Raw genomic sequence first — 27726 nt, 5'->3', positions numbered from 1 at the left:
GAGAGACACACACTGCTATCCCTCTGGTCTACAGACCTTGCTGTTGGGGGAAAAAATAACGTTAATGTTCAATTTACCTAATCTTTTTGTTAGACGTTTACTAACGTTTTGATGAGAGATAAATTAAGGGAATAAAACAATCTTACTAGACACAAAAAGCCGGAGTAACTCAGCCAAGCCGGCAGCATCTCTGGAGAGAAGGGTCGAAACGTTTTTTCAGTCTGAAGAAGGGACTCGACCAGAAACGTCACCCATTCCTTCTCTCCAGAAATGCTGCATGTCCCGCTGAGTGTCCTGTTTCGGGTCGAGATCGTTCTTCAGGCTAGGTCTTTTTATAGTGAAAAAAAAAAACTGTATGACATCACTTTTACCATGTGATGATTTTTCCACACGTCGGTAGACGTTGTTGACTCAAGAGTAACTCGGGAGAGGAATTTGGTAACTCAGGAGACAAACTTGGAACATCGCAGAAATGAGAAGTAAACGGCAAACTTAGAGATACCCGTGGGAACTCGGTTAAACTATTAAACATAAACTTGGAATCTCGTACACAACCACGAGTCTGATTTTTTTCTTTCACTCGGGGTCACTCGTGGGTGGACTCATTGAAACATTGAAACATAGAAAATAGGTGCAGGAGTAGGCCATTCGGCCCTTTGAGCCTGCACTGCCATTCAATATGATCATGGCTGATGATCCAACTCAGTATCCTGTACCTGCCTTCTCTCCATACCCCCTGATCCCTTTAGCCACAAGGGCCACATCTAACTCCCTCTTAAATATAGACAAATAAACTAGCCTCAACTACCTTCTGTAACGGGTATAGCTTGGACCCAATAGCAGCACAGAATCAGGCAGGTATAATTGGTAATTAACTTTATTACGATACTGTAACACAGAGTAGTAACACAGGAATGGGTACACAGTACTCACACAGAGGCTCAGGATTGAGCGAGGGTTCTGAAGAGGGGCAGGCAGGAGACGTAGTTGGGGTAGCGGAAGGTCCGGTAACCAGGAGATCCAACACACGATGCAAACAAACCAGCGAGGGACAGACGAAAGGAGAGTCGAAGCCAGGCAGGAAGTCGAGGAGCCGTTGCAGGGATACACCAAACAGCCCAGGAGAGAGGCAGACAGAAACCAGGAGGTACGGGACGAAGGCCGTGGTCGGGGACAGAAGGCTGAGGTGATATCCGGGAAGACGACAGGACGGAATGGTCAGGGGCAGGCAGGTTCGAATCCGTGTAGGCAGTCGGGAAATCGCTGGAGAGTCTTGCATGAATGCTGAGAACAATCTGGCACTGTGCGAACGGTGAGGAGAGTCTATATGCCGGGTTAATAGCTGATCAGAGGCAACTGAGTGAAACAGGTGAGGAGAGTTGGGCTGATGAGAGGGGAGTAGCAGGCAGGCAGGTGAGGAGAAGGAAGGACCGGTGGAAAAGTACTGGGAGGTGAAGTGGATGAGAATGAGGAGAGGGCAGACTGTGACACCTTCTGTGGCAGAGAATTCCACAGATTCACCACTGTCTGTGTGAAAAATGTTTTTCTCATCTCGGTCCTAAAATACTTCCCCCTTATCCTTAAACTGTGACCCCTTGTTCTGGACTCCCCCAACATCAGGAACAATCTTCCTGCATCTAGCCTGTCCAACCCCTTAAGAATTTTGTAAGTTTCTATAAGATCCCCCCTCAATCTTCTAAATTCTAACGAGTACAAGCCGAGTCTATCCAGTCATTCTTCATATGAAAGTCCTGCCATCCCAGGAATCAGTCTGGTGAACCTTCTCTGTACTCCCTCTATGGCAAGAATGTCTTTCCTCAGATTAGGAGACCAAAACTGTACACAATACTGCAGGTGTAGTCTTACCAAGGCCCTGTACAACTGCAGTAGAACCTCCCTGCTCCTATACCCAAATCCTTTTGCTATGAATGCTAACATACCATTCGCCTTCTTCACTGCCTGCTGCACCTGCATGCCTACTTTTAATGACTGGTGTACCATGACACCCAGGTCTCGCTGCATCTCCCCCTTTCCTAATCGGCCATCATTCAGATAATAGTCTACTTTCCTGTTCTTGCCACCAAAGTGGATAACCTCACATTTATCCACATTACACTGCATCTCCCATGCATTCGCCCACTCACCCAACCTACCCAATTCACCTTGCAGCCTCCTAGCATCCTCCTCACAACTAACACTGCCCCCAGCTTCGTGTCATCCATAAACTTGGAGATGTTGCATTCAATTCCCTCATCCAAATCATTAATATATATTGTAAATAGCTGGGGTCCCAGCACTGAGCCTTGCAGTACCCCACTAGTCACTGCCTGCCATTCTGAAAAGGACCCGTTTACTCCTACTCTTTGCTTCCTGTCTGCCAGCCAGTTCTCTATCCACATCAATACTGAACCCCCAATACCATGTGCTTTAAGTTTGTATACTAATAAAAAAATTTGCAGTCAGTTTTTATGTTCCCTGCCAGTTTTCTTTCATAATCTATTTTCCCTTTCCTAATTAAGCCCTTTGTCCTCCTCTGCTAGACTCTGAATTTCTCATAGTCCCATGGTGGGCTGCTTTTTCTGGCTAATTTGTATGCTTCATCTTTTGTTTTGATACTACCCCTGATTTCCCTTGTTATCATTACCACAAATTTTTAAAACACACTAAAAATAACAAAAAAAGACGAAAGGACAGACAAACTGTTGGCGAGGTTGCCATCGCGGCACCACCCAGTGGATGATGTCACATATTACTACTGCTTCCAAGCACTCATTGTTGCCTACATGAGAAGGCTGTTCCCATGTACCTGCATATAATGTCCTAGAGTCATAGAAGGTGCTGCCTTACACTGCCAAACATCCGGGTTCAATCCTGACTATAGGTTTTCTCTCGGTGGCTCCTCCCACATTCCAAAGTCGTGCAGGTTTGTAGGTTAAGTGCCTTCTGTAAATTCTCTCTAATGTGCAGGATAGAACTAGTGTTCCGGTGATCATTGGTTGGTGCAGACTCAGTGGGTCGAAGAACCTGTTTTCACACTATATCTCCAAAACTAAAACTAAACATTAGAGCTCAACAGTCACGGTTCTGAAGAAGGGCTTCAATCCAAAACATCACCTACCAATGTGCAGTAATGCTACATAACCCGTTGAGTTACTCCAGTACTTTGTGTCTCATTATGGCTCTAGCATTTCCCATCTGCAACATACACTGTGGTAACTCATCTAGACTGCGCTGACACCCAAATACATGATCACTACCAGGAAGAAAGCCAAGGATAATAGGTACATGGAAGCACCACTACAACATATATTAATGTTCCTTCCTATTTATCTAAGTCCAGATGTAAATCCAACAACTTTGCAGACACATCTTCACTAGTACAAGAAAAGTGAAAAAAGAATGTAGCGGCCATGGAAAGAACTCTATGAAGACCTAAAATTCCTACCAGATTTAGACAATTGAGAGATGAAACTGAAAAGCAGTCAAAACAATATTTCCCTTTGCCTCTGCTGGTGTTACTTACATCTTACCCTACATTTCTATTTGTTTTGTTTGCCTGTTCTGAATTAATTATTTCCTGAGAATTAAAGCTTTTGTCATAAATCTAGGGTGTAGAGCGGATACAGACTTTAAGATCAAGCACAGCTAGATCCTTCCTGCATCTAACACATTATCAGATAGAAGTAAAACGGCTTTTACCAGACATTTTGTTAACAGTGTTGAAATCACTGAATCCATTCTGCAGATTCTCAATCTCATTACAACCCCTCCTCCCAATGAAAATATCACACAATTACAATCTAAATTGCAGATGAAAAGTTGTAGCATTTGTTACCTGATTTATTACCTAAACATCTCTTGCATTACTTTCAAACATTCACCCTTATACACACTTTAAGCTGAACTAATCTAAATTATTGTGCTCCTTTTAAATACAATTAGGATCATTTAATTAAATAATAGTTCATTGTCAGCAATATTTGAATATCATTGAACCCTTGATAAAAAAAAACACTGAGCTACTCCAAAATAAATCATGTTGAGGCATTTTTTGAATACAAATTAAGGCAGTTTACTTAAATTTCTCTTCTTCGTCCTGCTAATAAACTGCTTAAATATTCAGAATCAAAGAGTTCCTTCAGTTTTGTTTTTCCATTAACAACTGTATCACATCAACATGCCAGACTACTTGAAATCACTTGGGATGGCAAGACGCCCCAACGCATGCCACTCATGCTGATTCTGAGGGCCCTTTGCATCATTATATGATGGTGAACTGTGCCCCTGGCTGCTTTGGAGGCCCTATTTACCGCAGAGGAGAATCCCCAGTGTATAGTAGGCCTACCCTAGCAAATCACGCAGGACATCCAATCAGCACCATCCACTTTGAAGCTTGCTTTCTTTCTGGACCACATGAATGATTCATAGTTTCTCAGTGAAGAGAAAAACAAAGAGCAGAACCCATTTATGTCCTGGCTGCTTCGTGTAGCTTATTACTGACAATGTTCAACAAATTACTTACAAGATGTTCATGTTGATTTGACGGCCCAGAGAGTACACTGTTTGCTTGCTCGTCCAATTAAAATTTGCTAATCATAAAATATATTTAAAAAGTAAAGAGGCCGCCCAAATAGAATTAGTAACAAACCTCATCACATAAAGCTACTGTAAACAGAGTGCAGTGAAGACCCGCACCTCAGTGGAGCGCTCATTAACATGCACGCTTGCATTTTATCCTCCAATATCCCTGTCTAGATGTCTTTCTATTTTAACTTTCCATCCTAACAGAAAGGCTTGCGCCCTATAAAAGCGTCATTCGCCACTGACACTGAACTTAGGTAGATCCCTCAGTGAAATTGGAACATTCCTTTTCTCATGCTTGGGATCAGATTCATTTTTTGCCCTTGTACTTATTTCACCTGAGAATTTTTCTGGAATGTGTATGAATTTATTTCAGCTCACTGGTCTGCCTACATCCTTAGCATTCAGCATACATCGGCTGTTCAGGTTGGTTGACTTTGAATTTGTGAAATTGACTTGGAATTGTTGGCTATATAACAATCGCTGAACTTCAAAAGTAATTTATTGTCTGAAGCGTATTTTTGCTTTCACAAAAAAAATTCTCTGCCCATTAGGAATTGGGATGTTAGTGCAGAGGAATGCAATATTTTCCGTTCGGGCACCCAGTGTCAATGTCTTACAGTCCAGGGTTAGGTTCAGTATTCAGTTGTTGCAGAATTACACGCCTGCCCAAGAATAATATAAAACTCTATATTTATATTTGAGGCAATGGTGGAATAGTTCAGCATAAAAGATTGACATTTGCAACTTAAGCCAAATGTGATAGTTACACTTGCTCCTTTTTTATATCAAGGTGGCATAACATAAGCAGCAGAAAGATGAAATAGAGGATTGCAAATGAGAATACTGTCAACAAGAAGTGTGCCAACTACAATGTTTCCAAGGTGGTAAAAAACAAAAGCAAAATGCTTGACAATAAAATGGAAATGCAAAGGCAATATGTGTTCCAAATGAGATTGCGTTCCAAAACTGTCTCAAACATGAAGATCATTGAACATTACACTTTCAAGTGGCAGCACCAAAGGACACTAAACATTACTAATGAACACTGAACATTGCACCTTCAAATGGTAGCACTGAATAAATCACTACTTGAGTGCTGTTTACTGTTCTGTCAAATTCCCACATATCCGTCTTACTACTGACAACAGCCGAAAGTTAGATTCAGCTTTATTCAGCTAAATAGTAGAGGCAAAAATAAGCATTCACACCTTCCAAACACCAGTCCCCCCCCTCCCTCAAGCCTCCCCATCCCCTCACCAGCATCCTCTGTGAGAATGAAAACACACCCTACATACCCAGTCTCTCCCAATAACTGAAACATTCCATCCTCTGTAACCTCGGTGAATCGCATCTCTACCATCTCCATTGCTTTACATCTCACCTACAGTGCAACGACCAGAATTGTTCACCACATTCCAGCTGTGATCTAGCCAATATTTTATAAAGTTGTACCAAGACCTCCCTACTCTATCTAATACAATACCCTGTTAATGAAGGCAATTGCATTTTTCATTACCTCATTTACATGTATTGCCCCTTTCAGGGATATTTGGACATGTGCACCTAGGTCCATTTGTTTCTCAATATTCCATAGCCCATTTGTTCCTCGGTACTCCCTAGGGCCCTATGTCCTATCCTTAATTGACCTTCCAAAATTCATCACCTCACACTAATCAGGATTGAATTCCGTGATTTATTGCCCTCCCTACCTTACTAGCTGATCATTATCATTCTGTAATGGAAGACTACCCTATTCACTATCAACAACACTGCCAATTTTGGTCTTCTGCAAATGTGCTAATTACACCTCTTATATTCACACCAAAGACATTAATGTATATAGCAAACACCAATGGTACCAGTTCCTCACAATACACTGTTGATCACAGGCGTCCAGTTACAAAAGCAACTCTTCACTAAGCCCCTTCTTCCTGGTTTAAAGAAAGAAAGATTTAATGGGAACCTAAGCAGCAACAAAGTGTGGTGGTATAGTTTAGTCTAGTCTAGTTTAGTTTAATTTAATTTTTTTTGTTTATTGTCACGTGCACTGAGGCACAGTGAAAAGCTTTTTGTTGCATGCTATCCAGTCAAAGAAAAGGCTGTACATGATTACAGTCAAGTCGAGCACAGTGTACAAATACAGGATAAAGTGTACAACAATTAGTGCAAAGTAAAGTCTGATAAAGTCAGATTAAAATGTTGAGTTGAAATGTCTCCCATGAGATGAATGGGTGGTCAGGACCGCACTATAGCTGGTGAGAGGACAGTTCAGCTGCCTAATAACAGCTGGGAAGAAACTGTCCCTGAACGTGGAGGTATGTGTTTTCAAAAGAGCTCCCCAAGGAAGCAGTTGAGGCAGGTACATTTAAAAGACATTTGGACCTGCACATGGATAGGAAAGGTTTAGAGGGATATGGGCCAAATGCAGGTAAATGGGATTAGCCTAAATGGGGAACTTTTATCAGCATGGATGAGTTGGGCCGCAAAGCCTGTTTCTGTGCAGTATGCTACTATGACTAAAATAGAAGCATGTGCACAATCGACAAATATATCAGCTAAATTAGCATCTTCAGCAATATCTATTGTCTATGCATTAATCGATTCATTGAATCCTTATCATTTTTAAATTCCATTAAATACTCCATCAAAATCTCTAGTTCCATCCACTTTGCCATTTAGCCCTCAAGTTGGATGAACTTTGTGTTCTGTTTCAATCCAAGCTTAGCCTTAGATTCTATATTCTATCCACCACAAACTCCAGAACATCACCTTGATCTGTATTGAACGCACCACAATTACTGCTGAAATCCTTTGTTGTGTGTTGGTATTTGAAAATCTCTCTATTCCAAACTCCAAAGCTTCATACCATAACACTTTGGTCCTTACATTCTAACCTACATTAGGTCTTCCTCTTCCATCAGCTTCAACTTCCATTGGTTTTCACAATGAATTAAATTTTAATTCTTCATTTGTTTGTACCATATCCACCATGGTTTCATCCCACCTACCTCAGCTGCTCCTTTTTTATAAAATATTCCTGTTTGTGATATTGTCCCCCTTCTGTGTATACTTCCTTGTTACCTAACACAGGTAGGTAATCTTCAGAAAATGTGTCCCTACCGTCTGCAACTCATTCTCCAAAACATCCTTTTCCCCTTCTTTTGCCTTCCCAGCATCATCACCAATGAATGTTTTCTATGCAAAATTGACATATTGAATGGTTCAATGGTACTTTGTTGTCACGAGTACCTAAGTGCAATGACATTTTTTGTTTGAATACATTTCAGTGACAATCCTACAAGACACTAGGCACAATCATACTAAGTATAAGAGTGTAAGATAGTAGACCACACTGAGTCAGTACACAAGCAAGTTGGCTGGATGGCAGAAGACAAAGAGTGGCAATAAAGGGGGCTTTTTCTGGTTGGCTGCCAGTGACTAGTGGAGTTCTGCAAGGGTTGGTGTAATGGCAAATTTCCGACTCTTTCAGTGTCCAGCTTTCCTTTGCATTACTACACAGGTAAGTAGGAGTGATCTTACCCAGATCAAATAGAACAGATTTTCCATGACGTTATTTCCAGTTTAATTTGTTCTTTATTGAAGTGGTTATAAAAACAAAGAGGTGAACGTGCCAGACTTTCCTTATTCTGCATACACGTTGTAGCTAGCTGTTCTTCCCGGTCTGGTAAAAACTGTATGCTCTCCACAACTGTGCCTGGTCTGCCACTCCCTGTCCACTATGCCCATACATATATGCCCCTCTGTGCATCTAATGACCGCCCCCAAGTGTCCAAAATAATATTGCAAGATATATCTAGACAAAATAATATAATAGCTAGCCTAAACATAAATGGCTCCTGCCGTCGGTGCTGGGGCCGCTACTCTTCACGTTGTATATTAATGATTTGGACGAGGGGATTGAAGGCTCCGTGGCAAAGTTTGCAGATCAATCGAAAATAGGTGGAGAGGCAGATACTGTAGAGAGAGCAGGGACTCTGCAGAAGGACTTGGACAGCTTGCGAGAGTTGGGAAAAAGTGGCAAATGAAATATAATGTAGCAATGTGTGGAGTCATACATTTTGGTATTAGGAATAAAGGCGTAGACTATTTTATAAATGGGGTGAGAATCCAGAAATTGGAGGTGCAATGGGAGTTGGGAGTGCTGGTGCAGGATTCCCAACACAGTTATTCTCCTAGTCGAATCGATAGTAAAGAAAGCAAACTCAATGCTAGCATTTATTTCAAGAAGGCTTGTACACAAAAACAGGGATGGAATGTTAAGTTTCTAAAAGGCGCTGGTAAGGACACATGTGGAATATTGTGAGCAATTTTGGGCACCATATCTGAGGAAGGATGTGTTGGCTCTGGAGAGGGTTCAGAGGAGATTTACAAGAAGGATCCCAGGAATGAGTAGGTTAACCTATGATGAGCATTTGTGGGCACTGGGCCTGTACTCGCTGGAGTCTAGAAGAATGAGGGGGGACCTAATTGAAACATGCAGAATAGTGAAAGGCTTGGATAGAGTGGATGTGGAGAAGATGTTTTCTACTAGTGGGAGAGTCTAGGACTAGAGATCAGAGCCTCAGAATTAAAGGACGTTCTTTTAAGAAGGAGAATCGGAGAAATGTCTTTAATCAATTAATTCTTCTGGAATTTTTTGAAGATGTGACGAGTAAAATGGTTGAAGGGGAGCCTGTGGATGTAGTGGATGTAGTGCATCTAGACTTTCAGAAAGGCTTTGATAAGGTCCTGCACGGGAGACTGGTGACTAAAATTAGAGCACATGGTATTGGGGGTAGGGTGTTGACATGGATAGAAAATTGGTTGGCAGACAGGAAGCAAAGAGTAGGAGTGAACGGGCCCTTTTCAGCATGGCAGGCAGTGGCGAGTGGAGTGCTGCAAGGCTCGGTGTTGGGGCCGCAACTGTTTACCATATATATTAATGATTTGGAAGAGGGTATTAGGAGCAACACCAGCAAGTTTGCAGATGACACAAAGCTGGGTGACAGTGTGAACTGTGAAGCGGATGTTAGGAGGTTGCAGGGTGACCTGGACAGGTTGAGTGAGTGGGCAGATGCGTGGCAGATGCAGTATAATATGGATAAATGTGAGGTTATCCACTTTGGCGGCAAAAACAAGGGGGCAGATTATTATCTCAATGGGGCTAGGTTAGGTAAGGAGGAGGTGCAGCGAGACCTGGGTGTCCTTGTACACCGGTCACTGAAATTTTGCTTGCAAGTACAGCAGGCAGTGAAGAAAGCTAATGGAATGTTGGCCTTCATAACAAGAGGATTTCCGTATAGGTTCTTCTGCAGTTTGATAGGACTTTGGTAAGGCCACATCTGGAGTATTGTGTACAGTTTTGGTCAAGGAAGAACATCCTTGTGATTGAGGCAGCGCAGCGTAGGTTCACGAGATTGATCCCTGGGATGGCGGGACTGTCATATGTGGAAAGATTGAAAGGACTAGGCTTGGATTTACTGGAGTTTAGAAGGATGAGGGGATATCTTATAGAAACATATAAAATTATAAAAGGACTGCACAAGCTAGATGCAGGAAAAATGTTCCCAATGTTGGGCGAGTTCAGAACCAGGTACCACAGTCTTAGAATAAAGGGGAGGCCATTTAAGACTGAGATGAGATAAAACCTTTAGAGAGTTGTGAATTTGTGGAATTCCCTGCCACAGAGGGCAGTGGAGGCCAAATCACTGGATGGATTTAAGAGAGAGTTAGATGGAGCTCTAGGGGCTAGTGGAATCAAGGGATATGGGGAGAAGGCAGGCACGGGTTATTTATTGGGGACGATCAGCCATGATCACATCTGGCTCGAACGGTCGAATGGCCTCCTCCTGCACCTATTTTCTATGTTTCTATGTTTCTATTAGAGGGTGGTGAATCTGTGGAATTCTTTGCCACAGAAGGCTGTGGAGGCAATGTCAGTAGATATTTTTAAGGCAGAGATAGATAGATTCTTGATTAGTACAGGTGTCAGAGGCTATGGGGCGAAGGTAGGAGAATGGGGTCAGGAGGGAAAGATAGATCAACCATGATTGAATGTCGGAGTAGACTTGATGGGCCAAATGGCCCAATTCTACTCCTATTCCTTATGACCTTATGGGTTACCATGTTTCAGGTGCCATCTTGGACCCTTCAAGTCCGATGTTTTTTTTAATGTTAGAGTCTTAACACAGCCATAAAGGCCCGTTGTACTGGTGGTGGCACTAAGTCGGAGTTGCAGGGGTCGACCTGACCAGACGATGTGTTGATCCTTCCACCGCTGCTCCACTACTCTGACCTGCTGCAGCCCACGTCCATTCCATGCGCTCAGCCACATGGAATGGTAACTGATCCCTCTGAATCCCCAGGCTGCTTCAGGACCTCCAAGTTTCAGTTTAGGTTATTGTCACATGCACCAAGGTACAGTAAAAAGCTTTTTGTTGCATGCTAACCAGTCAGCAGAAAGCCAATATATGTGCTTTATGCGACCAGTGGCCCACTCCGGCCCTCAACATCAGCCAGTGATCCCGCTGTTTGCTGTTCTCCAGACTTTCATTATGAGGATTCTTTTCTGAAATGTGCTAACTTCCTTTAAGGCTTTTAGGTTACACATAACTAATCTGGATTACAAATGTCTTCGTTACAACACTCTTTCTATTAACCCACTTTCGCTATAAAAATCCAGTTCCAATAATATAGTCATCCTGGTATATTGGTTGTAAAACTGTCTAATACAGCCCATTTAATAAAGCCCCAGTCCTTATAACCATATGAGAAAGGCCTGATATTTCTCATTACATTCCATTGCTGGCAGTAAAATGACCAACACATCTGTATGCACCATTATTACACACAATTCTTGAATCTTCAGGACAATGCTCTAATGAGCTTTGAATACAGACTGATGCTTTGTGAATGGAGCTCATATGATATGTATTCAGTCGGCATCTCTGATATTCCCTTCAGTGTTGGATAAAAGGATATTTTTCCTCTGAGTTTTGTGGCACCAAACTGATTTTCAGAATTATTTTTCCAGTAACTTTTGCGATATTTGTTTCACACTTCTCATTTCATCACTTAACAGGATTTTAGAATTCTTAACATAAGGTCAGTATAGTACAGAAGGTTGTGCAGTGCTGGTCCGAAGAATCCTTTGTGACTGCTTTGAGTGGGTCGACTGGCCCATATTCAAGGAATCTGGGGCTAAACTAGATGAATATGCCTTTGCTGTCACAGACTTCATCAGCAAGTATGTTGAGAACTCTGTGCCAAAGAAGATGATTCCCATGTTTCCCAACAAGAAACCATGGAAAAACTGTGAGGTTCACTCCCAGCTAAAGTCCAGGTCTGCAGCATTTAAGATAAATGATCCCGGGCTGTACAATAAATCTTTCTATGCAGAGACATTAAGACTGCCAAGAGGGAATTTCAGACCAAGCTACAGTCCCATGGCAATGACATGGATACCCATAGATTGTGAAAGGCTTGCATGCTATAACAGTTGACAAAGCTAGGGGAATATCACCAGCAGTGGGTTCCTCCCCAATTATCTCAATGCATTCTGCATCCGCTTTGAACAGTAGGGCAGAGGAGGAATATTACCCGCCCCGCAAGTCTCGGGTGTAGTTGTAACAACAGTTACTGTGGCAGAGATAAGATCAACCTTCCTGAGAATAAATTCATGGAAAGCAACTGGCCCAGATGGAGTTCCTTGCTACATCCCCGTGTGCACAGCGTCGATGCACAGCTATTTTCAGGACCCTCCAGAGATATTCGCTCGGGTTTTAAGTCCGGGATCTGGCTGGGCCACTCAAGGACATTCACAGACTTGTCACAAAGCTACTCCTGCGTTGTCTCTCATTTAGACATACCATCCCACTCACTCATCAACTGCCCTGACTGCTTATCCAGTGCCTCATTAAATTATCCGCCCAGGCTCCCCACATTCCCACAGTATCCTGAAGTTTGAATCATCTGACCACCCCTCCCAACTTACATATTACTTACTTCCACCTCAGAGCCTTTCTCCCCACAAACCCTTTCACACACTCTGTCTTTGCTCAGGTTACAAAGTAAAGGCCTTCACTTGTGTAAAGCTGATGTCGTGGCACCTCAACACCTATTCTATTTTCCATTGGGGTCTAATTGGTAAAACAGTCAATGGTAGGCATGCAGAAAATGGTTAACAAGCCTTTGAAGGTGCCATGGAAATTCAAAGCCAAAGCTCCTTCATTTTATTCCCATGTTTTACACTATCTTCCCTTCTCTGCCCTTTAACCAGCATCCCCCATTGTACCCCTCCTTAGCTGTTCTTTGTTTAGTTACATAATGAAATATGCCATGCTAATAAAGAGACAGTGGGATATTAACTGCAGTATCTTGGCATTAGAATAAAGCGAGTACATAACCCAAAATCCCCCGGACACATTGATCACTTGACACAACATCCTATCTTCAAACCAGTGGACAAATGCAGAGTAACAAGTTCCCACATAGAATATATTTCTCGGTTGAAAATAAGATTACTCAGATTTTATTATCAAAGGAAAGAAAAGACATGCTCAATTACCCAAAATATCTGTTCTTTATGAACGGTCGTCTCTGAACATATTTATTCCTCAGTATAAAATGTGCGTTAGTATTTGCCCAACTTGACTAATGTTACCTGCAATTGCCCTGTACTAATCTTCTGTGGCGATGCTTCTGCCTGCGACTTCGAAGCTTCACTTCTGCAACCATCCCACCGGCATGACATGGTATATCCTGAGGGTCATCTGCAAAATGCAGAGATAGTTAAAAACAACAGAAAATGATTCAAATAGTTTAAAAAGTATATTAAAAATTAAAGTTGTCACAAATGTTATGGAACCTCCAGCAAGCCATCACCACAATCCGTTCCGATGGCAGAGTGATTGGAGATGCAGGGACTGATCTCCTTCGAGCAGAGAACATTAAAGGCGATTTAATAATAATATTCTAAATAATGAATGATTTTAATAAAGTAAAGGAGGAGAATCTGCTCTCTTGATTGGAGTAATCAGAAAACATGATTTTAAGATGATTCACAAAAAGGTTGAATTGAGGAGATTTTTGTATTACATTAGTGCATTGTAAGTAATAAAATAATCTACTGGAGGAACTTAGACCATAAAAGGGTTCAGAGCCAAAACATAATCTATCCATTTCTGTCGACAGATACTGCCTGGGCCATTGAATTCCTCCATCAGTTTTTTTTTTGGTCAAGATTCCAGCACCAGAAAGCAGTGCTGAACTACTATCTACCACTTTGGTGACCCTCGGACTATCCTTGATTGGACTTTTCTGGCTTATCTGGCACTAAACGTTATTCCTTTATCATGTATCTATACACTGTAAATGGATTGATTGTAATCATGTATTGTCTTTCTGCTGACTGGTTAGTACGTAACAAAAGCTTTTCACTGTACCTCGGTAAAGGTGACAATAAACTAATCTGCAGCCTCTTGTGTCTCCATAATTTAAAAAGGTACCCGCGACAGGGAGTTCCATAATTTTACACTAGGTAATCCTTATATTGCTGAAATTTCTTAAATCATGTACGCACCGCACCCTGGAACCATTGCTCCTGCTGAACAAATGGCAACTGTACAGTCATAGCGTGAGGATTCCTTAACTTGTGGATAGGCAGGGATCCATGCACTTTTAAATTAGTAATTCCTATACTCTTCAAGACACATTCAGCAGATATGTAAATTCTTTCTGACTCTACCACTTTAACATCCTCAAAAGAACACAGAATAAGTGAAATGACTGGAAAGCATCTGGAAACTCATGCTTCAATGGTGTTCATCAGAATATCTCAGCACGAGGGATTTAGCTGATAAACTTTGGTGGATATTTTTTCCTCAGGTGAATAAAATATTTCTTAAAACAAATTACATTTGCAATCTATGTATCATATACTGATATCAACCCAGACTGCGAAAAGAAACACAGTTTTTGGAATTAATTTATTGAAAGAGCAAAAAGATGTTATTCCCAGATTATGTTCTGGAGAATATTATTTTTTCGGTGTGGTAGAACACTCACCGAGTCATCACCAAACTACTAAAGGCAAATTCAGCATTAACTGCACAAAAATGGGATACTTACCTAAGTGACCAGTAGAAATGTAAACCTTTTTCCAATGAAGGGTACTTTAATAATAGTGTAATAATTCCAAGGTGCTGCCCCACAACTGTTACAGATACCTATATTAAAAATAACACCAGAGTATGGAGACTCTTGATACAGACTGTGGGACCCACTGCAGGCTTTATTGAAAATGGAGAGGCGGGAAACATGAGATTATAGTTAAAAAGGAAAAAGGACGTTTTTCATTCACTATAGTCAAAAATATCAGATTTGTGCATCCAAGACTAATTTGTTATATTAAATATATTGAATGAAAGCATTTGCTATTTTTTAATGCACTCTTAACATAGTAGAAACACACCATTTTGGGTAAGATGAACCAACATATCATGGTGAAGCAATATTCTCACCCTGGTGCAAAATCAATATTTGACAGGACTGAGAACATTAGAAGCACATCTTACCAAACGCCTGACACTCACATGCCATAAAATCAAACAGGATAGATAAATCCGTCCAATATTCTATCCTCAGGCTAACAGCAAACGTTTTGTTTCGAGCAGCATTCCTCTGTTCGTCTGTATCCTGTTTCCTGAAGAAACAAAGATCAAAGTTGGGATATATTTGGTAAATGCAGAGGAAATAAAAGCAGTCTGACAAAATATTGTATTCATCACTCACTGCTACAGAACTGCACCACTCTTGAAGAAAGTGCACTGCACTAACAGTCACAGTTAAGATAAAAGGGCCAGCTATAAAACTACCTGGAGCTAACAGTGGGAGGTAAAAGCAAGCTAGAGATATCAGAAGATCTCTGACAACTGCAGCAAAACACAGATTTAAACAAGTTGATGACAGTGAGGTTTAAAACTCTGAATATCATTATTAAAAATGTACTTGCTTTATTCTAATGCCAAGATACTGCAGATACTGTAAGTATGGTCTTGAATGAACCATTGCAATCCATGGAAGGCAATTTGGCGTTCATTGCTGATTAACAGAAGCCTTAAGGACTTAAGGTCCTTATTAAATTTAAAAAAAAGAGGGGTGAAGAGAGGATATTCAATATCTCAGGGACAACTGTACGGAGTTACAGAGGGATGCAGAACAATTTTAAAGCAAGGAGGAGAATTTTTTAATTCAGGTGCTCCATAACTGGAAGTCACTACTGATTGACAAACACAGGGATGATGGATGAATGAGATGTGCTGCAAGAAAATGGCTGAATAAAGAGCGTTGGTAATAATATCAGCTTTCGTGCGAACCAAGAAATGAAGCAGAATGGCGTGGAACCAATGGCATGGAAGTAGCTTTTCATTTTTTTCCTTTAGTTTATTGTCACATGTACCGAGGTACAGTGAAAATCTTTTTTCAATCAGCAGAAAGACTATACATGATTACAATCAATCCACCACAGTGCACAGATACAGAATAAATGGAATAATGTTTAATGCAAGATAAAGTCCTGCAAAGTACAATTAAAGATACTCCAAGGGTCTCTAATGTGGTCGATGGTAGGTCAGGACCTACTAGTTGGTGATAGGCTGGTTCAATTGCCTGGTAAAAGCTGGGAAGAAACTGTCCCTGAATCTGGAGATATTCTTAGGTAGTAGGTAGGTGCCATGGATGTTACGCGCAACCTGTGGTCTGAGCACCCACTGGTAAAGTCAGAAACTTGAATACCAATAATATCCCAAATGCCTTGACAGCCAAAAAAGTCCCTCACCCCACACTGCCACTTGTGAAAGTGCAGATAGTAATTTAGTAATCCTTTTGCATCTCTGTAAAAATGAAAACCTATTAATTTCTACTTCAGAATGTTTGTAAAAAATAAACTAAAAGCATCGAAAAACACATATAAATAATTTAAAATTATTTCATTTCAGTTTAATGTTATGAAAAACATAAATTTAACTTCTTATATGCTTCAAATTTTGCAGTCCATTCCCCATTTAAATCAGTTGAGTCTCAGATCCTGTGGTCATTTTAAATGTGAGGAGTCTCAACATGTGGCCCTGATGCCTCACTCCAGGAGGCATCTTGCAGTGGAACAAACCCACACCAAATCAGTCAGAAAGTACGAGACTTCAGGTTTAACAGCACTAGGGGAGAAGTCCTGAAGTTGTGAACATTTGTGCGGCTAAATGACAGAAGCTCCATTTTTGCCAGCGAGATTCAACTTGTACATTCTGTATCTCTCTCCATAAATACTGTATGGCCTTCTGAATGTTTCAAGTTTTTTTATTTCAGACTCACAGCCTCCATAGAAATTATGTTACATCTGTATTGTGTTTATGTTATTGAAATTTATTGAATTGAAATTATGTTACATCTGTGCTGGCCTTTATAAATCAGAGCATTGAGTATAGACGTTGGGATGTAATGTTAAAATTGTACAAGGCATTGGTGAGGCCAATTCTGGAGTATGGTGTACAATTTTGGTCGCCTAATTATAGTAAGGATGTCAACAAAATAGAGAGAGTACAGAGGAGATTTACTAGAATGTTGCCTGGGTTTCAGCAACTAAGTTACAGAGAAAGGTTGAACAAGTTAGGGCTTTATTCTTTGGAGCGCAGAAGGTTAAGGGGGGGACTTGATAGAGGTTTTTAAAATGATGAGTGGGATAGACAGAGTTGACGTGGAAAAGCTTTTCCCACTGAGAGTAGGGAAGATTCAAACAAGGGGACATGACTTGAGAATTAAGGGACTGAAGTTTAGGGGTAACATGAGGGGGAACTTCTTTACTCAGAGAGTGGTGGCTGTGTGGAATGAGCTTCCAGTGAAGGTGGTGGAGGCAGGTTCGTTTTTATCATTTAAAAATAAATTGGATAGTTATATGGACGGGAAGGGAATGGAAGGTTATGGTCTGAGCGCAGGTATATGGGACTAGGGGAGAATATGTGTTCGGCACGGACTAGAAGGGTCGAGATGGCCTGTTTCCGTGCTGTAATTGTTATATGGTTATATGGTTATATGGTATTCTATATATCCACTTGACTGTGTATCCATTCATCATATTTCATTAATTTACTCACTTCTGTCTTTACCATTGGATTGTATGTTCCAGTCCCAGGGTATCTAGTTGTTTCCCTTTCATTCCTACTGTGCCAATTAATTCCAAACTCTAGATTTGCAGAACTCTGTTACACCCAATTAGTTCCTCTTCATAGGTACACAAAAATGCTGGAGAAACCCAGCGGGCGCAGCAGCATCTATGGAGCGAAGGAAATAGGCAACGTTTCGGGCCGAAACCCTTCTTCAGACATTCTTCATGTTTCTCTTCATGTCTGTTCTACATCCTTCTAAAGTTTCCTACAAATATTCCAGTTGTACTTCTCTCTGGTCAGAGATTTCATCTGAACTTCAAAATGCATTTAGCTGGTCAATACCATTAATCAAAGCATAACTGCAGTAATCTTCCTGCAACACACAGATTCCACAAAATTCTCTATTTTCCATTCTCTGCCAATGGGTGGCACATTGTTTAACTTTGGTATGAAAGTAAATGCTTCCGATCCAAGTATACAATATCTAATCTATCTATAAAATGTTGCAACTTTTATAGTTCAGGAAACAATAAATGAGACGTACACAATTTTCAATTTTCTTACAAGATATACATTCTGATATCATCACAGCTTGAGAAAAATATTAAAGCTTGAAAATACTGCTTCTCTTCGCTTGCAACAAACTTAACCTCAGATTCTAACTTTTAGACTTAATTCTACACCATAAAAAAACATTTTCTTCTGACAAGCTGTCATACTTCTATCAACCAGCCTTTGACAGCACCTTCATAATATGTACAGAGATATGAAAATATTAATAACAAAAGATCATTTGGTCCATCTATTGCATAACTGAAATTGCACACACAGATACACCTTTCAGGCAAGCAGAATTGTGCAAAATTCAATTTATCAGCTTTGTCTCCTCATTACATTGGCTGACAAGAGGGAGGGAGGGTCGGAAAGAAAATAGAGCTTTTCAATCCATTAACTTAAAATCTCTCGTTGGACAAGGTTGGATTACTAGGTTACTATTATAACAGTCCAGTACCCCAAGTCTCAGCTGCAGCTCAGATAATTAGAAAAGTGATTAGGTTTCTTCTCCCTGCAGAGGTTGAGGGCATCCAAGTTGGGATTTCAGGCTATGGATCATTATGTATTAATCCCAGTAGGAGTTGGCTTATTATTTATAACCTTGACACACACCACCAGATATCTAAGAAGGGAGGCCAATTCTGAAGTGCATCTTAATAAGTATTTCTGCTTTCCTGGACAATCCTCCCAAATTTAGACTTGACACAAGTTGGCATTTTAAGAATCAGAATCCTGCTGTTGTGTTGCAATCTGTCACCAATCAATGCTGAGTTGACTGATGTCAAATAAAATAATTCATTTTGATTGGATCGTATTGGATGTTGGATCTTGTTTGTAGGTTTATTTACTGTAGCTGACTTGAGTAAGGTTAGAAACATGACTTGATTCATGATTCATGACACCAACTCCATTATTATTAAAGGACTTTGTCATTATTCAAACATTTTGTACATCAATGCAAACAATTTACAACATGCACGCTTTGAAGATAGGCTGAAGAGATGAGAGAAATGAAGTTAACATTGTGTATGAAATATTTTAATTCACAATAAACAATTATTATAGATGTCCACTTTTTTGAAGGTGGGTAGCAATCACAAATGTACTATTCTCACAGGTACTTCTAGCCATTCAAGGATAATGAAGATCTGAAGGCCTTTGAGATTATAACCATTTAGACATTTCAACAGAAATCATCATTTTGACGTTCTTGGTGAGAATGTTACAAATATTGGTAAATGTATCTTTTTAATTAGTCCCCATGGACACTCAACATTCTGATTCCTACCTGTCCAGAGCTGTTTTTAGGCCATCATCCTAGCTGTTACAAACCTCCAATCTCCAGGGGATATTTTGTATTCTACTCATTGCTTCCTTCTCATTTTACGTGTCTTTTGCCCTGACATTATAGATCAGAAATTAGTGTTAGTGATATAATTGATAAAGGCTTAATGTATTCTTTGGATATTCCTCAGTCTATTGTTTTGCAGTGGTATTCTCATCTAAATTCAGCAAGATAATATTAACATATAAAACATGCAGTCACTGATATTGCTAACCGTATTTTTTTTAAGTTTCATTGTAATTTTCTACACTGTAAACCAATTCTGATTACATTGGAAATGTTTGCTCTAAGTTATGTATGCATGGGAGGCATTGAATAAAATAGACAGGGGGTCTTCATTTATAGAAAATTAAATACTTTAAAGAAAGACATAATCATATTAATAGATGGAACAGATTCCAAATACTTATTTTATTATTTCTAAATGCTGAGAGTTGTCAAAGCACATTGCATGGTCAATTGTGAATGTATAATAATATTAATTAATTAATGTTTATATTCATTTATTTTCTACATTCTGTAAGTGACATTATCCAGCTGCACCTTTTGAAAAGCACTGAATGCAAGCAAAGGGCAAAATAAAATATAAAAATAATGAAATATAATTTAGAAGCATGTAAGGGGTCTGGGCTGGACATAGTTAGTTGTTCTATAGTCATTCTAGAGACTACTGATTTGTACACAGCCACCATCATCAGTGTAACACGGAATGTAATAGCACTGAGCATAGACACAAAAAGCAGGATTAACTCAGCGGGACAGGCAGAATCTTTGGAGAGAAGGAATGGATGACGTTTCGGGTCGAGACCCTTCTTCAGACTGATGCCAGGGGAGTTGGTGGGACAGAGATAGAATGTGGTCGCAGACAGTGAGACTGGTGGGAGAACTGCGAAGGGGGAGGGGATGGAGAGAGAGGGAAAGCAAGGGCCATTTGAAGTTAGAGCAGTCAATGTTCATACCGCTGGGGTGTAAGCTATCCAAGAAAAATATGAGGTGCTGTTCCTCCAATAAGCGAGTTTGGTATTCAGAAAAACACAAGGAATCATGGGATTTGTCAAAGGTCATTCACCATACAGAAAACGTGAACAAAGCACTCGCTGGAGAAACTGTGTATAAATTCTTATCTTTATTCATAATTTATGTGTAAAAATATATTTGATCTGAGGAATGTGGGTGCCGTGTGGTCACATTATAGGAAAATTTATGTATTCCAGACTGGAACACAACGATGATAGTTTCTGAGTCAAATTTCACTATTCTGCTAATTTCAAGGCAATGGCAATCTTCAGCCTCATCTATGAATACGAATGAGCAACAAAATTCTCGATTCCAGAGAGAGTCCCATAAATGGTCAATTCCTCATCCTCCCCAAAGGAACAGGTAGCGGGAGAGCGGGGTGTAACAGCGAGAGGGACGGGGCAGATACGAGTGGGAGACAGGAGAGAGTGGGGACACAGACCCGCACCTCATCCGCAGCCATGATCCAACCAGGTTCCCCGGCACCGCAAGCGCTGCTGAACCGCCACTGGACCACCCTGTCCCCCCGTGGGGGGCAGCTGGAGCTGTCCGGGGCGACCCCAGACCAACGGGACACCAGTGGCCACAGGCCCACAGCCAGCGCGGAGAAGAAGTGCCAACTCCAGCCCAATCCCGCTCCAACTCCCAAGGTACCTGCTTCCCAACTGGCTGGGACCGCCAGCCGCACCCCGTGCCCCACCCAGCAGCCGCCGGTCAACCCCCCTGGCACTGGCTAGAGCAGATCACCAGCCATCAACGGGTATACACACAAAGCACTGCAGCTGGACAGGCAGAATCCCCGGAGAAAAGTAATGGGTGACGTTTCAGGTCGAGACCCTTCTCCAGAGATGTTGCCTGACCCGCCGAGCCACCACAGCACCATGTGTGCATCCCCGCCGATGACCGGCACCCAGGGGGCCAACTGACAGCCACTGGACAAGGAGAGGGGCGCAGCTGACGGTCCCCGGTCCGCCGGGGAGTGCCCCTTCCGGGGGCCAGAGCCAACTCTGACCGCTCCCGCACAAGGACAGGACAGGGATGAGGACGGGGACGGCCCAACAAAAACTCAACAGCGCTTGCAGCGCCGGAGACCCAGGCCCGACCCAGACCATGGACCCCGACAATGACAATGGAGGAGGCCCAGAACAGAAAGGTCAGATTGGAAATGGGAGGGGGAGTTAAAGTGCTGAGCAACCGGGAGATCTGGTATGTTAAGGCAAACTGTGTGGAGGTGTTCAGCGAAACGATTGCCGAGCCTGTACTTAGTCTCGCCGATGTACAGGAGTTGACACCTGGAACAACAGATACAGTAGATGAGGTTTGAGGAGGTGCAAGTGAACCTCTGCCTCACCTGGAAAGACTGTCAGGGTCTTTGGATGGAGTCGAGGGGGGAGGTAAAGGGACAGGTGTTGCATCTCCTGCAGTTGCTGGGGAACGTACCTGGGGAGGGGGAGGTTTGGGTGGGAAGGGACGAGTTGGCCAGGGAGTTGCGGAGGGAAAGGTCTCTGCGGAAAGCAGAAAGGGGTGGAGATGGGAAGATGTGGCCAGTCGTGGGATCCCGTTGGTGGTGGCGAAAATGTTGGAGGATTATATGCTGTATGCGACGGCTGATGGAATGGAAGGTGAGGACAAGGAGGACTCTGTCCTTGTTACGAATGGGGGGAGGGGGATCAAGTGTGGAGCTGCGGGGTATCGAGGAGACCCTAGTGAGAGCCTCATCTATAATGGAAGAGGGGAACCCCCATTTCCTAAAGAATGAGTCTCATCTATAATGAATGATACCAGGTCATCGCAGATGTCCTTATTCTTTAGGAAACAGGGGTTCCCCTCTTCCATGAAGAAGGGCAAATACTTTACATCCATCACCCCATGCTATTGCATATTTCCTTTTAAACTATTTGCTGTGATCACAATATACAAGGTAAATTGGTGATGGAAAGAAAACCAAAGTCAACAGAGAGAAGTTACAGTTCTTGTTTATCTGAGGAACTTATGGTTATTTGAGGCTAAAACATAGAAACATAGAAATTAGGTGCAGGGGTAGGCCATTCGGCCCTTCGAGCCTGCACCGCCATTTAATATGATCATGGCTGATCATCCAACTCAGTATCCCGTACCTGCCTTCTCTCCATACCCTCTGATCCCCTTGGCCACAAGGGCCACATCTAACTCCCTCTTAAATATAGCCAATGAACTGGCCTCAACTACCCTCTGTGGCAGAGAGTTCCAGAGATTCACCACTCTCTGTGTGAAAAAAGTTCTCCTCATCTCGGTTTTAAAGGATTTCCCCCTTATCCTTAAGCTGTGACCCCTTGTCCTGGACTTCCCTAACATCGGGAACAATCTTCCTGCATCTAGCCTGTCCAACCCCTTAAGAATTTTGTAAGTTTCTATAAGATCCCCTCTCAATCTCCTAAATTTCCTAAAACACTAATTTCTGAACCTTCCCTAGAGAATTACATCAGCAGTTGCTGCTTATCACAACACATATTGACCTTTGCAAGAGGCTGGTTTGAAAAATATCCTGCCAGCAAAGGATTCTTTGGCAAATGAGTTCCAATTTATTTTTGCCTTCATGAAAGGTCATCCAAAGGTAAGGCCAGTGCTGGTATTTAAGTATTATGACTGCATAACCAAAATAATATGTCAATTTCTAAATTATATGATCCAACCCAGAATTGCAACCCTGAACTCAGAAACCACTCAGAGGTAAAACTACACTAATTTCAGTCTTATTTGGCATAACATCCTAAGATGATGTGGCCTAATTGTTTTGACAAATGGATCTTGCTTGATAATCCCTTTTATATTTGGCAAACTCTGATCTCCAGTATGCTCCTCAAACTGCAGAGCATCTTGGTCAATACAGATCACCCCCTCCATGACACACAAGTCAACATGAGGAGTGCCTTCAGCAACAGATTGGTTCCACCAAGATGCAGTACAGAATGCCACAGGAGATCCTTTTTCCATGTGGCTATCAAACTGTACAACTCATCCACCTTTGTGTCGTGGGGTAGACTGACCCCCCCCCCCCTCCCCCCCCCCCCCCCCCCCCCCCCCCCCCCCCCCCCCCCCCCCCCCCCCCCCCACCTCCATCCATTCCACCTCGTCATTTTAATTTCATGTTTCATGTTTCTTGTATCTTGTGTTTTACGACTTGGCAGATCAATTTTTCTCCTGGGGTAAATAAACTTCTATTGTATCGTATTGTAAACATCTCACTTCACAGAATCAGGTAAAAAGTGCAAGGCAATCAATTCTGCACATTTGTTGAGCTTTATTCCGCTGAGGTCTTGTTTTCCTTGAGCTCGGAGTGATACACAAACAGCAACCTGGCTCAGTGCTATCTGCACACAATACTTTTAATCTGGGAAAACCAGCATCAATCATGATGCATAAGAGCTACAGACCGTCCACTTAAGTAAGAATGACTCATATATGAGGTCTCTGCTCAGATGAAATGCAAGACATGTGTATTAGCAATGCGAGTCATTAGTGTTCTAATCAACCATAGTTCTTAAATCAGTCCCATAAATATTTTTTGAGAAATTAATAACATACTGCAGTTCAATTTGGACACTTATTTGGGAAATAGTGAATGGAAGTAAAACAGGTTTTAGGGATGCCTATCCTAGTTGCATTGGCATGGATTTCAAATGGAACAATTACAATCTAATTGGAGAAAAAAGCCTAAGGGGTAGAGTCTCTTTAGAACTAAAAGATCATCAGTTTGGAGGTTAGTTGCTCTAATTGTATGAATTATCTCTATGAATGTAAAGTGTACCTTTCAATAGACCACTTACAAAGCCACTTACAAAGGCACAGACAAGTTGCTATCATGTTCATATTTCTTTACAACATAGAAGAGTGTCCACTTGTCCCATTAAGTCTATGCTTGCCTAGGCCACATCTGAAATCCTGTGTAGCTATTAGAGAGGATACAGAGGAGATGTACAAATACATTGTCAGAACTGAAGATCTTTAGTTATGAAGAGAAATTAGCTAACCAGTGAATTGACTTTGCAATAGAAAGTCAGGAGAGACTTACTTAAGCTGCATATAATTATAGGAATTTCAAGATGGATAGGAAAGAAATATAGATTTAAAATAATTGTTTGGTATTTGTTGGCAATTGAGGATATATATTTCTTCTGTAAAAAGTAGTTAGCATCTTAGGTTCACTGCCTAAAAGAGTGTCAGAATCAGAAACAGTAGTTACTATTAAAAGGAATTTAGCTGTGCATTGCCATGATCTCTGAAGCTCCAGGCCATGAAGTAGGATGCAAGATTTTCCAGGAGGTTAAGGCACAATGACTTAACTGACCTCCTTCCACAATGTACATTTCTCCAATTTGCGGATTAGTGAAGACCTTGGCGGTTATGATTAGGAACTCTGAAGATAGACTCTTTCAATAGCTGGTCAATAACCAACCTAAATCCTTATTTCTTTCCAACTTCAACAATTGACATTCTTCCAATTTTAGTGGGGGTTTCATGTTTCCTATTTCAATGTCCCACGTTTACCTTTAATCAATTAATCATCTAATGCTTTGCTTAATTCTTCATGACTCTTTTACCTTATGGTGATAGGTGATAGGTTTTTCGAGGATGTAACTAGTAGAGTGGATAAGGGAGAACCAGTGGATGTGTTGTATCTGGACTTTCAGAAGGCATTCGACAAGGTCCCACATAAGAGATTAGTATACAAACTTAAAGCACACGGTATTGGGGGTTCAGTATTGATGTGGATAGAGATCTGGTTGGCAGACAGGAAGCAAAGAGTAGGAGTGAACGGGTCCTTTTCACAATGGCAGGCAGTGACTAGTGGGGTACTGCAAGGCTCAGTTCTGGGACCCCAGCTATTTACGATATATATTAATGATTTGGACGAAGGAATTGAATGCAACATCTCCAAGTTTGCGGATGACACGAAGCTGGGGGGCAGTGTTAGCTGTGAGCAGGATGCTAGGAGGCGGCAAGGTGACTTGGATAGGCTGGGTGAGTGGGCAAATGCATGGCAGATGCAGTATAATGTGGATAAATGTGAGGTTATCCACTTTGGTGGCAAAAACAGGAAAGTAAATTATTATCTGAATGGTGGCCGATTAGGAAAGGGGGAGATGCAACGAGACCTGGGTGTCATGGTACACCAGTCATTAAAAGTAGGCATGCAGGTGCAGCAGGCAGTGAAGAAGGCGAATGGTATGTTAGCATTCATAGCAAAAGGATTTGAGTATAGGTGCAGGGAGGTTCTACTGCAGTTGTACAGGGTTTTGGTGAGACCACACCTGGAGTATTGCATACAGTTTTGGTCTCCTAATCTGAGGAAAGACATTCTTGCCATAGAGGGAGTACAGAGAAGGTTCACCAGACTGATTCCTGGGATGTCAGGACTTTCATATGAAGAAAGACTGGATAGACTTGGTTTGTACTCGTTAGAATTTAGAAGATTGAGGGGGCATCTTATAGCAACTTACAAAATTCTTAAGGGATTGGACAGGCTAGATGCAGGAAGATTGTTCCCGATGTTGGGGAAGTCCAGAACAAGGGCTCATAGTTTAAGGATAAGGGGGAAATCTTTTAGAACCTAGACGAGGAAAACTTTTTTCACACAGAGAGTGGTGAATCTCTGGAATTCTCTGCCGCAGAGGTAGTTGAGGCCAGTTCATTGGCTATATTTAAGAGGGAGTTAGATGTGGCCCTTGTGGCTAAAGGGATCAGGGGGTATGGAGAGAAGGCAGGAACAGGATACTGAGTTGGATGATCAGCCATGATCATATTGAATGGCGGTGCAGGCTCGAAGGGCCGAATGGCCTACTCCTGCACCTATTTTCTATGTTTTTTATGTTTCTATGTTTAGACTCTGATATTAATACTATGCTCTGACTGTAGTGCTGAACAGTATCCTGTGCTAACCAGGTTGCATTCTAACATTTCCAATGAACACTGTTTTTTGACTGCATAATCTAGTGGCTCTTTACCGGCAAGGCCTTGGCAGTTGACACAGGCATTTGCAGGATGACAGGGTAGAATTTTATGGCATTGACACTAATTTTGTACGTATTATCACATCCTAAATACATAAAAGAGAAAAACATAAAATGAAATGACCCAAAGACAAACTATACTGAAGTACAAGAACAAAAGGTACTAATTCATAAAGTAGCTACATAACCAAAGGTATATACTCAATTCTTCCTAAGACAATAGTCTCCTGATACTGATAACCCCTCTCTTCCCAAGTAGATTGAAGGACTGCCTATTCCAGGCAGCAACTGTAACAGTGTTGCTGAGACCAATAACAATCAATGAAATTATCCATAAAGTACACAGACATATGAAACTTGAATCAGAATTAAAAAGAACGCTGTTACCTGGTATAGTAAGTGCACTGGTGCTGAAGCACTCTCTCGGTAAGCTGAAGGCTCTTTGGAGGAACAGAAATAGCTATTTCTATTGACTGCCTTTAACATTTGAAAAATTACATTTTAAATAATTTAGAAATGTAATGAAATTGAAATGACCTCTCCAACAAACCGGATAAGGTCAAAATATGTTACAACAATTAATAAAATGTATATTTAATAACGCATTTAATTAATCTCCAAGATGTTTTATGTATGTTGCTAAGTACAGTTAAAATGCTGTGGTGAATTTACTAATTTTAAAATAAAAACCTTATGCATTGCAGCTAAACAGTTAATTAGGCAAGAATTACCCAACAGGCTTCTTCCATGTGTCGGCAGACCTCACTAGAGCTGAGGAGATTTGTACCTTGGCTTCTCCCATGAACCTGTTGTTAGCATTTAGTGGGCTGGATTCATTCATATTATTGATTTGTTAAACTCATTTCCCTGGCGCTTGGAGACAAGGAGCAGATGTGTTCTTTATTTCATTATTATGTAACTACAATGAAGCACTGACAGAAAGGGTACATTAATTATCTAGTCAATTATTAATTACTCATTACCACAATCAATTGCAGTTTTTGGAAGTGAATGTGATTTGTCTAGTTTGGTCACTAAGGACACAGCATCACTTATTATTGTTCCAAAAAGCATTAAA

This window comes from Leucoraja erinacea, chromosome 12 (assembly GCF_028641065.1).
Source record: "Leucoraja erinacea ecotype New England chromosome 12, Leri_hhj_1, whole genome shotgun sequence".
Lineage (NCBI taxonomy): Eukaryota > Metazoa > Chordata > Chondrichthyes > Rajiformes > Rajidae > Leucoraja > Leucoraja erinaceus.
Note: the sequence above shows the minus strand (reverse complement) of the source record.